The following is an 18,093-nucleotide window of genomic DNA, read 5'->3' on the forward strand; positions in this document are numbered from 1 at the left end:
CCCCGCACCTCTCTTCTAGCCACCACCTCCCGCCTCCTTTCCACGCGCCTTGGGCCTCGGGGACTCGCTATGCCCCTCTTGGTTCTTCTAGGTTTCAGGGACCCATCAAAATAGAAAAAACCAGGGACTTTATAAAATTAAAATCAACTATTTAAAAAAAACTATTTACACAATAAAAAACACAAGCCAGAAATGGAAAGAACATCTTTACTCACCATGTACCTGATGAAACATTTCTGTTCCATAAACTGACAAAACCACAATGCATTTCTGATTAATACTCACATAGCACTCTGAAACAAATAGCCCCAATGAAAATGAATTTGTATCTAAACAGACTCCAGGCGGAGGAACACAGTGTGGATAAGAAAGCGTTCAGTGGAATGAGACCTCCTCCTGTTCCCATAGAAATTCATGAATTGAACAGGTCGAGATGGGAACTCACAACCCTGGCACATCACTTGTTTACCAAAAGGCTTCTCTTTGCCATCATTGAGCTGTGTCTGGCCACTCTGTGCATCAGTAGGATCATACCTTTGACCTGCCCCTGACAGTCTTCTCCTGCAAAACGGTGACAGCACAAACTCTTTTCTACTTGCTCATCCTGTCTGGCTCTGGCTCTCAGGCCCTCATGGAATCTTCCCTCCTTTCTTTTATTTCACATGCATTAAAGAAATTACTTCTCTCTCTACCCTCTAAAATAAATAAAACAAAAAAACAAACAAAAAATAATTAAAATAAAAAGACTGTTCTTGCCTGGTCAAAACACAAATGGGAGTTAATGCTTTCTGTTCTTCCCCCCTTCTGTCTCTGTCTCTCTCTCTCTCTCCACTCTCCAAAATGTTTTTTTAAATAAAGAAACAAATTTAAAAAATTGTTATAATAAGAGCCTCTGCAAGATTGGAGATCTGTTGCAGTAATATACGGTTATAGTAACATTGGAAGCTAGTTCCATAGTTTCATATGGAAGATATATGACAGTAATTAAGATATAATATTAGAAATAAGAAAATTAAATAAAGTTATGCCATCTGGATAGGAATTAATATAGTGTGTGTAGATGTGATAAACAGATTCTGACTTTCAAGCAGGGCCCAGTTAGTGTGTGTATGAAGTTATACATAGATAAGAAGTGGCTTGATGTCATAACTTTGTAAGTTAACTGTTGTAGTAATATAATGTTATAGTAATTAAATATATAGAAATATAAAAAAATATGGAAGATATATAAAAGTAATTAAAAATAATATTTAAAATAATTAAGATAATTAAATAATTTTATTTAATTAATATAGTAGGTGAAAATGTGATAAACAGACTGACTTTCAAGCAGGGCCCAGTTAGTGTGTGTGTGAAGTCATACTTAGATAAGTGGCCTGGTGTCATACCTATGTAATGTGATAAACAGACTCTGACTTTCCAGCAGGGCCCAGTTAGTGTGTGTGTGAACTTATACATACATAGGAAGTGGGTTAGTATCACAACTTTGTAAGTTAATGTAAATAACATCTTAAAAAGTGGTTTGATGTAAACTTTTCAGTAGATTAACATAAAAAGAGTTCCCTGTAAGGAATGCCCAAAATGGTGGTATGAGCTAATAATCCTTTAGATTGACACCTGTTAGAAGGCATTGGCCAGAAAAGGTACTAAAGCTGAAGGGCCCCATTCTGCAGTAGTCGGCCAGACTCCAACGTTGATGTGGACGGTCTTCATGCCACTCTGAGCTCTCACCAAAGCCAGCCAAGAGGAGCACGCCAACGGGGCCCCCTTAAGCTGTATGTACCCAGGCACGCCAAAAGGATTTGTGAGTAATAAATTGCCTGTGTGATTATTGCAACTAACTCGGTATGGAGCTGTTTTCAGATCCTGAGGTGACAGCGCTGGGGCCCCGCTCCACTGCCTGAGGGGGCAAAGGGAAAAGGGAGAGGAGGGAAAAGAGGAGAGAGGTGGGGGGAGAAGCAGATGGTCCTTTCTCCCTGTGCCCTGACCCAGAATGGAACCTGGGTTGTCCATACTCCGGGCAGTTTATCCATTGCGTGAACTGTCCAAGGCTATCTATGATTTTTGTTCATTAAACTTTAGGTCTGCAATTCTGGTTGGTCCTGGCACTTTGCAACTGGCTGCGTCCCTGAAAGATAATGAACACACGAGGGCCGTGAAGGGTGTGGAGGCCAGAGGTGCACGGGGAGGACCCGAGAGGTGGGGAGAGGCCAGGTGCGAGCAGGCGAAATCAGGCGCAGTGCTTTCCGGACGCGCGGTGAGAAAGGAGCCAGGGGACCACAGCTCGGGCTCCAGGTGTTGCCATTGTTCAGGCCACGTGAAAGTGAGGTTCCCTAGAGTTACTTATGTAGGTGGTGAAGAAAAGTGAAAAAGTGATATAGCGTCAGGTTTTCTTCTTTGCTCATGGGTTCAGGTAAGACTTAGAATTTCCTGTACGTTTTGGTGCATGGTGTTAATTACGTTTCAGTTGCAATTATATTGTAAGTGCCCTTGTTATTTGTCTTGGGGTTTATTTAAAAGTATTAGACAACTTGCAAGTAGACGGACTGCGCAGTTACTTTTTGTTGCGGATTTCTAAAGGAACCGTAAGGAGAGGAAGATACATAGTTTCTATGTGGAGGAGAATGCAGTCGCCTTTACAGCCGCCATCCGCGCGATGCCCTCGTGCCCTCGTGTGGGCATCTCGGGGAATGACACCTTAGTGCAGGTGCGCAGAGAAGGTTCAGCAGAGCGGGTCCCCTACGAAGGAGGAATCCACTTTGCTGTTCACATTAAGTGTTTTCTCTCCTTACAGATAATTTTGAAGGAGATGGGGAGGGGTCCTCTCGACTCTGAAGGAGAGAGGTGTGATTCATCTATTTCTATGATAAATTTTTCTGTTTTTTCTTGCAGTTCTGCTGTGTGTCATTGGGAGCTTCTGTTTCCGAGTTTGTGTGCAGTGCATGGAAAGCAGAAACTCCCGCGTCCATCCACCTCAGCGGTAGGAAGCGCTGGTCTTTGCAGTCATGGGTTTTGCCTTCTACCTTACTAAGTGTTGTATAATGTCCATTTGTATGACATTCGCATAACACAGGTGGGTTCCAGAGTAGGTTTACACGAAGCGGAAATTGTCCTTTTCCTATTTATTAATTACTGTAATATTTTTCATAGAAAGCCCATCAACCTTTATTCCCCCCCCCCATATAAATTTTTCCACTGTTTCCCTTGGAATCTGAGTGTTCCCTGAGGGTTTTTGCATTTCAGAATGTCTCCCTTGTGGTGGTACAAGTTTTGATTTTGAAAAGATGTCTTTTCTACTGTAGTTTTAAATTTTATGAAGTGTAAATGAATTTATTTTGCTAAGGTAAACGTGGACGAGTGTTCCTGGTTCCTGAGTATTTTTCATGTGAGTGAGCCAGAAAAAACTAAAGTCAGGTGTGAGCAGCAGGGCCCGTCCCCCAGAGGCTGACCAGCCAGAGCTGAGAAGCGGGGTCAAGAGAAAGGTACCGGGTTGGACTGGAGGAAATGGGGCCCATACCCGAGGTTGACACTTTGCACGGGAAGAGCGAGGATGTCGGTGGATGTGAGGCCAGGTGCTGCCAGGAAGGGGCCGTTCTCTCAGGGTCAGAGGTGTAGAGGTGAGAGGATCCGCGACCCCGGAGATGTCAGGAGGGGCAGAGGGGACACGAGGGAGGGATTGAAGGAGGAGATGTAACTGGGCGGAAGGAGCAGAGAAGAATCTCCGGGCGGCTTGTTGGGCACACGTTCCACTCCGTGTAAGTGAGCACTTCCAGTGCGAGCACTATTCTATTTCAGTGTAGACAGTGTTGAGAAAACAATGGAATTCTTTTTCTAAGAAGATTTTAATTACTGGTTTTAGAGAGAGGAGAGAGAGGAGCGGGGAAACATTGATCCGCTGTAGTCGCCCAGGATGTGCTTTGATCAGGCAAGTCTGCTGTTTCCAAGGCGACACCAGCATTCCAGGTCCACGCTTCATTAACTACACCACCCCAGGTAAGGCTAATTATTGTTATCATTAATATTAATATTATTATTACTATCATGTAGCTATTATTAAAGAGCATGAAAATACTGTGTGTCTTTGGGTAGCATTTTATAATTTCATTAGTATAGATCATCGCTGTTCTTGTGAAGCAGATTCCCAGGCATTTTGCCTGTTTTGCTGTTAATCGGGTCTGAAGAAATATATTATTCACTCTAGATAGTTTTTGTATAAGTGGAGTATTTATGTTTGTTATTTCTCCTCCAGTGTAGTAAAATTTTTTGTTTGTAATAAATGTATGTGAGTGTCATGAGCTGTGCAGGTACATAAGCTAGTATGGAGTTGTCATGATCAGTAGATTGATGTAGGTGTAAGTCATGTGAAAGTTGTCAGAGTTTGAAAGGTAAGAGTTGAAGTGAGATCATGCCAGGAGTTGGCAAAAAATAGTTTTCTGAGTTAAAATACTGATCAGTCAGTAAAATAGTACCATCCATCATAGCGTTTGAAATGAGTGTAGGTTGGGATGCACGCTGTGGTAGTAACCCTAAGTATGGTTAGTCATTACTCGTGCTCCATGTAGGGTGTTTGGGGAATATACACTATGGTCAAAGTCTTCATTTTTGAGGAGGAATTTTTTAGAGGGTAAATTCTGGAAACTAATGAAGTAAGATGAAGTATTGAAAGTGATCATACACAGGTATGAAAGTGATTTCTGTGTCATGAAGAGAAGCAGCAATGGTGAGATGCTTAGTCTGGTTCTGTCTCTGAGTGAATCAGTCTCATAACACGTGAGATGTTCCTCAACTCCTGATTGTTTTGGGTGCCTCGTCACTGCAGGGCAGTCGATTGGAATTATGGCAAGATGGGAGGTTTTGTGTTTGTTGTTGTTCAGGTTTGGTTTTGAGTATCTATGGAGATATTTAAAGAGAGAAGTTGTATTTCAGAATTAGGATTTAAAATGCCTTGCTTTCTGTATTCTTAGTTTATAGTTCTTGTTGTTCAATGTAGATTAGGGTCTGTGTTTTGAGCACTGTGGATCTTTTGGGCTGAGTCCATCTTTGTTCAGGTGAAGGGCTGTGCATTGTAGGTACTCATGTGCTTCTGGTTGTTCTAATCAGTGCTTACAGATAACACCCAGCCCTCAGCATTTCTTACAATACACAATGGCACTATTGTGGTTGTGGTTTGCTTGGTTAAGAAACCTGCCATAGGTATCAAATTTCTGGAGAGCAGAATGATAGGAATGCAGCACTTTTCTTATTTCTGCATTGAAAGTATTTCCTAATTTTACCAGTGATTTAATGTCAGGGTGTGTGTGTGTGTGTGAGAGAGAGAGAGAGTGTGTGTGTGTGTTTAAAGATGTAGCTTTTAAAAAATGTAAACATGACAATGCTGTTATTATCTTTACTTACAGGTTTCTAGATGGATGGTATGGTGAGCAATAAAGAGAGCATATGTAGTTAAAGAGAATTAAAATGTCTAGGAAGGTGGTATATTTTCAGTAGGATCAGTTTTTAAAGAGTTATAAGCATTCTTGGAAAGCATGTTAGATGTATTGTCTGAGATGTGAAATAGTTATGTATCTTTAATTTTATTTATAAATTAGAGGTTTTTTCTTTATATCCTTACTAATTTTTTTGTGGGGGGGCTGCATTGGTTTTGAGAGGTGTCAATATCCCTGAATGAGAGAGGTGTCTTAAGTAGTTTTCTGTAAGTATGGATTTTCTCATTTTCATTTTAGGTCTGTGATTTATTATTCGAGTTTTATTATTCTAGATTGTTATGTATTGCATTGAAGTTATATATTTGCATTCATTGGAATGTATTAAAATGAATTTCAGTCCACAATATGTAAGACCACCTTTTGCTTTTCTGTGTAGAGCATGGTATCCAAATATGTTTTGGTTTTGTTTCCATTTCTTTTTTTTCTGCTCTGTTATGGTGTAGGTGGCTCCAGCATTTTGTATTAGTTGTGCATGTCTGTTAACATCCATGGAAAGTGGTTTTTGCAGATAGTAGGATGTAGGGGTGTTCCTCTTTTTCTCACATAGCTGTTGTGACATCAGTTACTTTATGAAGAAAACATTTTCTATAATGTAAAGAGAAACCTTTATGGTATAAGAATAGAGATGAGTTTGCATCTGGTACTAAAGGTTCCATTTGAAGAAGTAGGCTATGTATGTCTATCAGTAAGGAAAAGGTATTTTTTATTTTAAAAGTGATGTAGTATACTTTGAACTAGGCTGAGGATCAGGGTTCAGGAATATAGGTTTATTTGTTTGTTTTATATTGTAGAGGAACTAAAGCTATGTTAAACTGGTAGATAGCAGTGTTCTGTGGTCTCTTCAAAATTGTTTTGAGAAGAAGTGTATTTTTAGATAGAAATCTGTGTTTAATTTTACAAAAGCAAAAGAATATCAGTCTAAAAACAGAATGCTGGATTGTAGAAAAATAGAAAGAAAAATTTTTAGTGACATTCAGAAACAGTTGTGAAAGATTGAATATAGTTGAGTCATGAGGAGAAGTAGAGATCCTGATATGACCAGTCTGATTCGTCAGAGAGTGATTCAGTGTCCAAGTTGTGAGATGTTCCTTGTCTCTTGGATTTTCTTGGGCATTATTTGAGGCTAAGATCCTATTCAGCCATTTTTGAAGATGCTTTGACATTGTTTTTTTTTCTTCAGGTGTCGGCTTCCAGGTGGGTTGGTAAATTAAGAGAGTCAGAATTTGTGATCTATGATTCCAACTAACCTGCTGTTAGTGTTCTACATTTTATGTGGTGCCATATAGAGTAGGTCTGAGTTCTGAGTAGCATTGACCTTTGGGCTGGGTCATTCTTCGTCCTGAGGGAACATCCTCTGCACCGTTGGTGTCAGGGGCAGTTGTGCATTCTATGCACTGCTCACAAGTAATGCTCACTCACCTTCAACCCCCACCCCCTAGTGGAGAATGTGAAACTCCATGCACAGCTCACAAGTAATGCTCACTCACCTTCAACCCCCATCCCTGGTGGAGAATGTGAAACTCCATGCACAGCTCACAAGTAATGCTCACTCACCTTCAACCCCCACCCCCTAGTGAAGAATGTGAAACTCTGCAATTTTGTCCAAGCACGTCCTCAGGACAAACTTCCTCTTGGTCCAAAGAAAAACACTGAAGCTGAAGCCTTTACTGTTTGTGGAATCAGAAACATTCATGATGAAGCAATTTTGTTACCTTTCTGTTCAAAATACTTTCTAACTGTTGTAGTGATTTATTTGAGGGGCTTATTTTAGACATTAATTTGAAAACACATTAGTATAATGATACTGTAATGAACTTTTCTTACAGGTTTGTAGATTTAAGGTGATGAGAGGCACCCAGAAAGTCCATAGAACTTCAGGGAATCTTCATTGGTAAGAACTTGTTTTATTGTTCTGTGCAGTCATTTTTTTTAAAGGCTCTAAATGTTTTTGAACATGAGATTTAGTGTTTAGTTTAGAGTTCTAGTAGAGCATTTATGTATATGGAATATTCCAAATGAGACATGGCTGCAGGAGGGAAAGAGAGAAAGAGAGAGAGAGAGAGAGAAGATAGGGAGAGTGGTGGAGAAGCAGATGGGCGCCTCTCCCGTGTGCCCTCACCAGGGATCCAATTTGGGTTATTCACACTCAGAGCTGACACTTCACCACTGAGCAAACTTGCCAGGATCAGTTTTGTAAGATGGTGGATAATGGGGGAAGGTGACTCTCATGCCCTCGCTTCCGGTCCTCGAGCCCACCCTGCCTCTGTGCCTGCTCTGCCTCCACTCCCCACCATCTATTCTCCAGGCTCCCATGTGTCCTCCGCTACTTCTCCTCTGCCATTCCTACAGTTTCCCACTGCCATTACCTTCCTGCTTCTCTCACCATCAAACTTGCGGCTCTAGGTTTTCAGGATGGTGTCAGAGAGGGTCCCCACTGACCATCACCCCCTAGTGTGCTGCTCTCCTGCCACATTACAGTAGCCCATCCCTGCCTCTGTCGGCTGGAGTTCTCGGCGAGGAAAGCATAGGTAATCATTTCATTGCTATATGAGTTTCATCATTTCATGTCTTCCTAGATTTTTGGGAGTAGTAGGGTTCCCACCCAGGAGGTATTGCTGGGGAAACTTCCAGTCTTTTATAGACTTTACTGAATGAAATGGGAAGAGCTGGGGACCCTGGATATGTTGTGGGGCAGGGACTCCTTGGAGACTGAAAGCACCTGGGGAGAAGTTGAACTGATCTGGCTGCTGGGTACCTCCCCGCAGCAGGGAAGCTGTCATCAGTGCACATCAGCAGATCCCCCACACCATTCATAGAAACAGTGAGTTGTTTAGGAATTGACTGGCCTTGAGATATTTTGCTAGTGATTTGTGTTCCCTGAGTTCTCTAAAGGACAGGAGTGTTGACTCCTCACTGGGGGATTTACATCCTAGTTTTCAGAAAAGTGTGTAGGGAAAGGATTTCTAGGTCATGCTTGTCATCAAAGCATGTTACCGAGAGCTTTCTGGTGGGGGCACCTTCTTTACTAAGTTGCAATGTGTGTTTTCATGAAGAAAGCAATAATGTTAGAGTCATCGGCTTGGCACGCTGAATGTCTGCACAAAGGGTTTATGAGGTGGCGAGAGAGGAGGTTCACCCACTCTCAGGGGAGCCATGGGCATCTGTGGTGTGTAGTAACATTTCCCACCCCATTATAGCTCTGTCACAGAAAGCAGGGCCTCAGCTGAGTTTATTAATGTGATATCCAGGGGCATTGTGGAGGGGATGGGGTGATGCCTGCTAGGGGAGAACTCACCCACTTTAGTGCTGAGGCACCCATCCTTGCCACCCTCATTTATAACATGGATCTACAGGACCTGGCCACAGGCACCCCTGGGGTTTGAGATTGTGATTCCTGTCCATTCCCTTGGTGTTCAGGGTGTGAGATGGAGGTAGGTCCCCAGCCTGCAGTCCAAGCCCTTTCTCCCTCTGTGGGAGTCCTCTGGGGGGGGGAAGCGAAGCTGATTCCCAGAGCATCATGCTCAACTAGTTTCATTGTGTTCTCTTCTCCCCAGTGTCCTGTACTCTCGTCGGACGTGGTGGGGAGCTGTTCCTGTGCAGAGTGGGTGGGGCACGGGGCAGTGTGTGGTGTCCTGGCATGGGTTGGCAGAGTCTTGTATAGGAGATGACACATGTTTCATAGACCATGTGACAGGAAGGGGCAAAAGAAAACGTAGCTCAGTTGGGGTCTAGCGATACTCATGAAGACCAAGTAGGTGGATGGGGTTAAGAAATCTGGCCATAGGGTACTTCCTAGAGTTAGCAGTTTGGGGCAGCTGTCTGAAATCCCGAAGAGGAAGTTATCTCTTTCTAGTTCCCCAGGCAGTCTTTTATATAGGATTCATCTATTCTCCTGCCCTAAAATTCCTAGGGAAACATTATGAGCTGGGGCCCTTTACTGTACAAAATATGAAATGCACAAAGGCTCGGGGAAGGGAACTGTGGGGAGATGCATTTATAGGAAAGGTGGAGAGGCCCCGTGTGTCCCTCTCAGAGCCATTTTGCCACGAGTCATTGGAAGTGTCAGGGCGAAAGAGGAGTATTGACAAACTTAAGAGGGTTGTACTGTGATAACCCATAATAGCGCATTGTACAGTTGCTAAGGGGAACCTTGACTCTGGGTTGGCCCTGTGGGTGCAGTAGTCTCTGAATGGTTGAAAAATTTCCTGTTACTACTTAGATGAGAAGTATCTGAAGTCTCAGAGGTTTATTCCCTCAGGCAGGGTGACATGTCCTGGAGCTATGAAAGTTCCTGGATCCAGAGTACAGTTACAAGTATACGGGATCTTAGGTGTAGAGTTTGTTAGTGGAAAGAGATGGAAAGAGTGAAAAGGGTTCTTGGGAAGCTAAGAGAACTCTGGAAGGCCTCCAAGGGGTCCAGGGAGCAAGCCGGATTTAAGTTCAGGGGGAAGAGTAGTGGGAGCTAGGCATTTGGGAATGTTGTGCAGTCCAGGGAGCTGAAAGATGGGGGCAGAAATGGGATCTCAGTCTGGGTCTTGAAGTCTATCTTCTTGAACACACAGTTGTAAATGATGTGGTCCTATTGAACTGTGTTGGATGGTGATCATTTGTTTTGGCCAAGAAGGATTTTTCTTAACGTGCAGGAAAACATTTAATGTGGCAATGTGAAGAAAATGGACCACCTCATTCATGGCATAGTGGAGGGAGAGAGAGCAGGTCCTGTGTTCTGTAGGGCGACATGGTGTCAGAAAGAAGAAAAAAACGCAGTAAAACCACACACAGTAGTGAAGAAAGACTGTTCACAAGAAGGGCACATGCCAGACAGGGAGTTACTCATGTCTGTGGAGGAGGGTGGGGGTCCTTTTTTTTCCATCCATGTCAAAAAGGGTACAGACAGGGTGTTGGGAAAAAGCAGAGGTGCTCCAAGTGTGTGAGAATATCTGAGTCATTCTGAGAGTGTCATAGCCAGAAATCTAAATCAGTTCATACCTGAATATGAGGCCCTGTCTAGTCCTCAGGGAACAAGTGTGGGTTGCATATGAGGATTGGAGGGAGCGTAGGTGGGGAGCGTAGGTGGGGAGCATCATGAGATTGGAGGCAGCCAAGTGTCCCAGGGAAAGAAGTGATCCTGGGTGGGGTCATTGTCCCTGGCAGGAATGGAGAAGCCCTGTGAGACAAGGTGGGACAGCTAGAAGGGAGTGGTGGATGGTGTCGAGGTAAGACATGGATTTGAAATTATAATCACATAGTTAATGGCTTTCTGGGACTACAGGAAAGATCTGTGTGATGGGTTGAATGGTTTTTGTGCCTGACAGGGAACAAGCTGGTAGCTTGTGAACACCTTGGCTCCCCTGAGAGAGGGCAGTGAAGGAGCAGTGTCACAATAAGGGGAAGGAAGAGGTCCTGAAATCAGTCAGTGGGGATCAGATTTATCACATCCTTCCATCAGCTAGGGTTCAGAGGGGAAGCCTGTGTGTCTCCAGCAGAGAGGAAAGAGTTTTGTTACTTGTCATTTTAAATGAGGTGCATGATGGTGATTGGTCATTGGACTATGAGCCTGACTCACAGGTCTCCTCATGGGTAGTATGTCGGGAGCCAATCAACGAATGCTGGCTGACAAGGTCACAGCAGGAGAAGACCCAAAACTGCTGGCTGACAAGGTCACAGCAGGAGAAGACCCACAACTGCTGGCTGACAAGGTCACAGCAGAAGAAGATCAAAAACTGCTGATTTACAAAGTCACAGCAGAGAAGACCAATGGCTGCTGGTTGACAGAGTCACCGCAGTGAAGACTAATAGCTGTGGGTTGACAAAGTCACCACAAAAGAAAGGCACAATGATACTTCCCCCTTTGACTTTTTGAATTAATCTGACCTTATATCCCCCCTTTTCTGGGTGTGTGCTATTATTTATGGCACAGGGATAATAGTACCATGCTTTCCCTGTAGATTCGTAGAAATTTCTTGGGAAATGAGACAGAGGGTGTGAGTTCCACAGAGAAGCCTGTAAGCCCCTTGAACTGGGCTCATAAACATAAGAGGCTGGCTATGATATCCCTCGTAAAGGGTTAAGTTTGTAGGAGAATTTCTTCTTAATCATGATAGAAAGAATAGATTGTGACTTGTGTATGGGTAGAAGGCAGTGGCTGTGCACAGAGCACCTTTTGGCCTTCACTTAATTCAACATTTTTTCTCCCTAGCCTTTTCATGTGATAGAGTAGAGAAACTTTCCTTTCTTCTTGCTTACCTGACCTGCAGATGGTGGAACACTCTGAGAAGAATATAGTTAGAACTTAACTAGTGTGTGAATATAGTAAATAAATAAAATTTGACTAGACAATAGAATCTTAGGAAAGGAGTAATGGAATGGCCCATTGCGTGGCCTGGGATGGGAACGCAGTCAGCAAGAAAAGAATGTTTTGCTAAGAGACTTGTTTTATGACTGAAGGGAGTTGCTGGGCTTTCTCCGTGAGACACTCTCATGAGGTTTGTGTACTTTCCAAGATATTTTTCTTCAGATAATGAGAGGAATGGGGGGGCATCCATAGAAGCAATGGCAATAAATGTCTTCTGAAATTATGTTGCTACTAAGCTATCTTGCAAGTGCACTCTATATATCTTTAAGTAAAAGTTACTCTTAATGTTATGTCAATTTCTTAATGGGCAAGCCTTTTGAAATCTTGTGAGAAAAGTTAGGACACTGCATAAACTCAAGGCCATTTGCCTGAGCAAGTGGTGGTCCTTTGCTAATCCTTAATGATTTCGTCTGTTAATCTCTCTCTGTCCCTTGACTCACAACAACAGTAAAGAGGAGTTATTAGTTAGTACCAATCCTTTAAAAGCTTTTACCGATGTTGTTATTGCTATTCAAGTTATTTTTTAGTTGTACTTTGAGTGAATTGCCACCTGATTTGTAGTTTATAGATATAAATTAACTGTTATCTGGAAACATGTAAATATAGTGAAACAGAAGCAATGATTAATACCATGTAATTGTAACTTGGTGTGTGTGTATAAAAAAGGAGCTGACAAATGGCCAACAGATATATGAAAAGATGCTCATCTTCTTTAGCTATTAGAGAAATGCAAATCAAAACGGCAATGAGATACCACCTCACACCTGTTCGATTAGCTGTTATTAGCAAGTCAGGTAACAGCAAATGTTGGAGAGGCTGTGGAGAAAAAGGAACCCTCATACACTGTTGGTGGGAATGTAAAGTAGTACAACCATTATGGAAGAAAGTATGGTGGTTCCTCAAAAAACTGAAAATAGAAGTACCTTATGACACAGCAATCCCTCTACTGGGTATATATCCCAAAAACTCAGAAACATTGATACGTAAAGACACATGCAGCCCCATGTTTATTGCAGCATTGTTCACAGTGGCCAGGACATGGAAACAACCAAAAAGCCCATCAATAGACGACTGGATAAAGAAGATGTGGCACATATACACTATGGAATACTACTCAGCCATAAGAAATGATGACATCGGAACATTTACAGCAAAATGGTGGGATCTTGATAACATGATACGAAGCGAAATAAGTAAATCAGAAAAAAACAGGAACTGTATTATTCCATACGTAGGTGGGACATAATAGTGAAACTAAGAGACATTTATAAGAGTGTGGTGGTTACAGGGGGGAGGGGGAATGGGAGAGGGATAGGGGGTGGGGAGGGGCACAAAGAAAACAAGATAGAAGGTGACAGAGGACAATCTGACTTTGGGTGGTGGGTATGCAACATAATTGAACGACAAGATAACCTGGACTTGTTATCTTTGAATATATGTATCCTGATTTATTGATGTCACCCCATTAAAAAAATAAAATTATATATAAAAAAAAAATAAAAAGATTGAACACTAAAAAAAAAAAAAAAAAAGGAGCTGTACTAGCATTTGGCAGAGATGCCTGGCAGTAAATGCTAACCAGAGAATAAAGAGAAAGAAAAGAATTCAGCTCTCTCACTTGATTTTGTTGATGCCGTCTCCTCCTGTGGGACCCCTGAATCTCCCCCGGGGCTGGACCCCGGCATTTGGCGCCTGAAACAGGGACCCACAGGTAATCCCCCCTCGTTTTCTCGGGATGGCTCGGACTCCACTCAGGGTACTGCAGACCCCCCTGAAAGAAAGACAGGGTGAGGATAGTTGGAGAATTTTAGAACTTAAGATTTTGAGAAGTCATGGGCCATATTGAGTCTAAAGAAAGAAGACTCTTTATAGAAGTCATTAAGTATACACTTTCCCTAAAAGGAGTTAGTGTTTCCCCTCAACAAGTAACTTGTTTTCTGTATTTCATACAAGAATGTTCTCCATGGTTTCTAGATGAGGGAACGCTGAGTCTTGAGACATGGGCTAAGGTTGGAGAAGATTTAAAAGTTTATTATGAGATACATGGACCAGAAAGTGTCCCAGTTGATACATTTGCTTTATGGAGCTTGATTAAAGATGCTTTAGATCCAGAACATGAGATGCATAAATTTTCTAAGTCAACTGCTCCTCCACAAGAAGAGACTCCATTAATTAGAAATAGAAGGCAGTCTCAAGATAGAACAGATTATGATATGGCCTCTTTAAAATTAAGTAAACATCAGAATGATGGTAAAGATCATTTATCACCATCTGATGAGGCTGAATTAGAAGATGATGCAGCTAAATATAATAGGGATAATGAGGATTGGAAGTCAAAAACAGTCTTGCCCATATTATATTCCTCCAAGACTGACAAAACGGATAAAAATAAGGCTATTAAAATGTCTTTGCCTCTACCAGTACAATCATTAGATGTTAATGAATAGAAAAAATCCTCAGGGTTAACAGGGTTGCAGAAGGCAATTCAAGCTTCTTGCAACCAAGGGGAAACTGATTTGGCATTATGTTTTCCTGTGGCTGTGGCTGGTGAATTTGATGATGAGGGGATTCCTACATGGGAGCCGCTTTCTTATAAATTATTGAAAGAGTTGAAAATGGCTTGCAGTCAATATGGACCCACCTCTCTGTATATTATGTCTTTGGTGAAAACAGTTTCTCATAATTGGATGACTCCTTATGATTGGAAACAAGTCGCTAAAGCCTGTTTATCTGGAGAAAGTTACCTGCTTGAAAAGGCAAAATATGAGAAGCAAGTCTCTTGTGGGGGTTGAAATGGAGGTATATCAGCTGCCGGTTGTAGCAGGTATTAGAATTTAAGAATGATTAGAAGACTGAGATGAGTTTTAAAGTTGTGTTATTATCCGATTTTCTTTAGTAAATAGAAGGACTTAAGAGTTTGGAAAAATTACAGTTTTTTCTGTTCTTCTCTTTCTCTCAACTCATTTTATTTCTTTCTTGTTCTATGCCTGAAAAGAGGGCAAAGGGAACACCTGTTTGATATGGCTAAACAGAGTCTCATAAATGGCCGTTCTTGAAACTTTTCAAGAGAGAGTTTTGTTTAGTTTCTATCCTTAATGTTCCAATCAAAATAGCCCTGTGTAAAAATCAAGCAGGCCATATTCTAATCTCTAAAATCCCGGGTTTCTCTCTAATTTGTCTGATTTGTCTACTTTGTCTGATTCTTGTTTGTGTTTGGTCTTTGTTTAATGTTGTCTAAATGTGATTTTTTAAGTTCTTGCATGCAAAAATTGAATATGCTGGCTCTAATATTATAAATATATTATCCCTACAAATTTATAATTTTAATTGAAACAAGTAAAGCATGCTCATTTAAATTTAAATAGTATGAAATAGGAATCCTAAAGACTTGTTGATTTTGACTAAACTGCTTCAAGCTTCAGGCTGCTTGCTGCTGCTGCAGAGCATGAAGCGGAGTAGATTTACCTAACAAAGGTCTAGATTTTTTTAATATAGAAAAAAAATAAAAGTCACAGTAGAATTTTCCAGCTTTAACGTGTTCTTTAAATTGCCTGTTAATTAATGGAGTAGAAATGTTTTTATGAATATAGGAAACTCGTATACTGAAACTCCTGCAAATCTTCTTTATCATGCTTCTTACTTTAAAAAATTTCTTTTGATTGCTGATATACAGGATTATTCAACAGCTGAGAGACGCTGGAGTCCTATAGAAAATGCTGAACCTGTTTCTCCTGCAAACTTTTACTCTCTTTTGTTTGATCCAGCTAATAATGCTGTTTTGTCTTTTTCCAAATAGCTCCAGATATATGGAAATGATTTATATAGGTGAATAAGAACCCTTAAACCCCTCACCAGTTGCGGTGCCTCATGGCTACAGTGTAATTGTTATAGATTTACAGGACTGCTTTTTTACTATACCATTAGCTACACAGGATTGTCGAAGGTTTGCATTTAGTTTGCCATCAGAAAATTTTAAACAACCTTATGAGAGATATTAGTGGAAGGTATTGCCCCAGGGAATGAAAAACAGTCCCACGCTTTGTCAAAAATTTGTGAATCAAGCTTTAGATCTAATAAGATTAAAATATCCTGATCTTTATTTAATTCACTATATGGATGATATTTTACTTGCTCTGCCTGATTGGGAAAGATTGCATAATATTTTACAAGAAACAACTCAGTCTTTACAAAATTTTGGATTAAAAATTGCCCCTGAAAAAAATTCAAGTACAGCCACCTTTTAATTACTTGGGACGTGTTCTGTCTACAGACATTATCAGTCCTCAAAAGTTACAATTAAGAAAAGATCATTTAAAAACTCTAAATGACTATCAAAAATTATTGGGAGACATGAATTGGATCAGACCCTATTTGAAATTAACTAGAGCAGAGCTTAAGCTATTGTTTGATATTTTGAGAGGAGATGCTGATCCAACTTCTCCTCGGGAGCTCACAGAAGAAGCGGCAAAAGCTCTTAGGAAAATAGAAGAAGTAATTAATAATCAACATTTAGTCAGAATTATTATAGAGGAACCATGGAAGCTTGTGATTTTAGCCCCTGAACACACTCCTACCGAATGTTTGTGGCAGAATGGCCCTCTAGAGTGGCTTCACTTACCTGTCTCTCACAAGAAAGTTATTATGCCCTATACCAATTTGGTGGCTACTCTTATAATTAAAGAAAGAAACTGCAGCAGAGAGTTGTTTGGTAAAGAAATGACGGAAGTCATTGTTCCTTATAATAAGAATCAATTTCAAGCATTATTACAGCTAAATTCAGAATGGCAAATTGCTTTTAGTAATTTTACAGGGCAGGTTTTATTTCATCTTCCTGCTCACTCACTGCTGCAATTTCTAAAAAGACAATCAGTAATTTATCCCACTAAGACTTCTAGAAATCTGCTGCCCCATCCCAGCCAGAAGGAGACTCCTGTGCCACCTACGTCACCAGTGACTTTCCAGCAAAGGCCATCAAGGAACTCTCTGTATGATCCTGTTACTCGAGTGATGCAGCAACTGTCACTACAGGAAGCTAGACGACCTCCCTATCATAGTCAATGGATGGCTCACTCTACTCGGACAGTCAAGCCACCAACCTGGGACCAGTTGAAGGCATTGACTGAGAGGGCTGATTTAATTTGTCATCGACAAAACATACATTGTAACCCTGTTAATATGTTTATTGCTATGCTAGCTATACTTTCAATTCAGGTACTTAATGTTGAGGCTATTGAACAAAACAAATCTTATTGGGCTTATATTCCAAATCCACCATTAGTTAAGCCTGTTACTTGGGGAGGAGATGATATACCTGTGTTTAATTATCATACTAACTTTTTGGGAGGATCATGTAGTTCTTTTATTATGCATAAAACTGATTCAAATTTCTCATTTCATGGAAAAACGAATAAGGTACCTATATGTTTTATGTTTAATAATACTCGCAACATTTCTGGGTGTTTTCCTACTACACTTAAGACTACTTTGACTGACTCTCCTAAAAGTAATAAACCTGGACACATTACAAGAGACTTATGGTCTCTCACAATTTTAATGCCTGGAGGCCCTGACACCCATGAGTATAATTTTGTTACATTGCCTCCTAAGGGATTTCACCCATGTAAACTTTATCCTCCAAAAAAGGCAACTCAAGAGCCTTACTGGTGGTCTGTGGAAAATAGATTTGGTTTTCCCCCATGGCAAGAATGTGCATATTACAATTATATGAATTATACTGCATATGCTGTTAATTTCTCTGTACAAGATTGCTCTAGTCCTTATTTTGAATATGGTTATAGAAAATTAGTGCAGAAAATGAGAGACGATTACAGTTGGTCAGATAAATATAATCCTTTAAATAAAATCATCACACATTGGCAGTCTACTGGATGGATACCTGCACAGTTAACTTATCAGGATGAGTCAACCACCAGGTATCAAACAAAGCTTTGGCAGCTAATTGCAGCTGCTGCACCAACATATTTGGTTAGGCCTCACCCTTATCATGTTCAGAATATTTTTGTTCAGGCTTGTGTACAGGCTCCTTATGTACTCTTGATTGCTACAATGAACAGTAATTTTTCTGTTAGCACTTATAATTCTATGTTTAGCATTTCCTGCTCTCGCTGTGTTTTAACAAACTGTCTATCTTATGACACCAAAGCTCAAGTCATGTTTATTCTGCAGCAGCCACCTTATGTGAAGTTACCTGTTAGTCTGTCTCAGCCTTAGTATGAAGACCCAGGGTTGCAT

At 41.0% G+C, this 18,093-nt stretch overlaps 1 pseudogene; it reads right to left on the bottom strand.

Annotated features, from left to right (window-relative positions):
- The window catches only part of LOC136386827 (histone-lysine N-methyltransferase PRDM7-like), a 94,929-nt pseudogene extending 77,108 nt beyond the window's left edge, over positions 1 to 17,821 (bottom strand).
- Positions 17,822 to 18,093: the final 272 nt, after the last annotated feature.

The sequence above is a fragment of the Saccopteryx leptura genome, unplaced genomic scaffold, assembly GCF_036850995.1.
Source record: "Saccopteryx leptura isolate mSacLep1 unplaced genomic scaffold, mSacLep1_pri_phased_curated manual_scaffold_15, whole genome shotgun sequence".
NCBI lineage: Eukaryota > Metazoa > Chordata > Mammalia > Chiroptera > Emballonuridae > Saccopteryx > Saccopteryx leptura.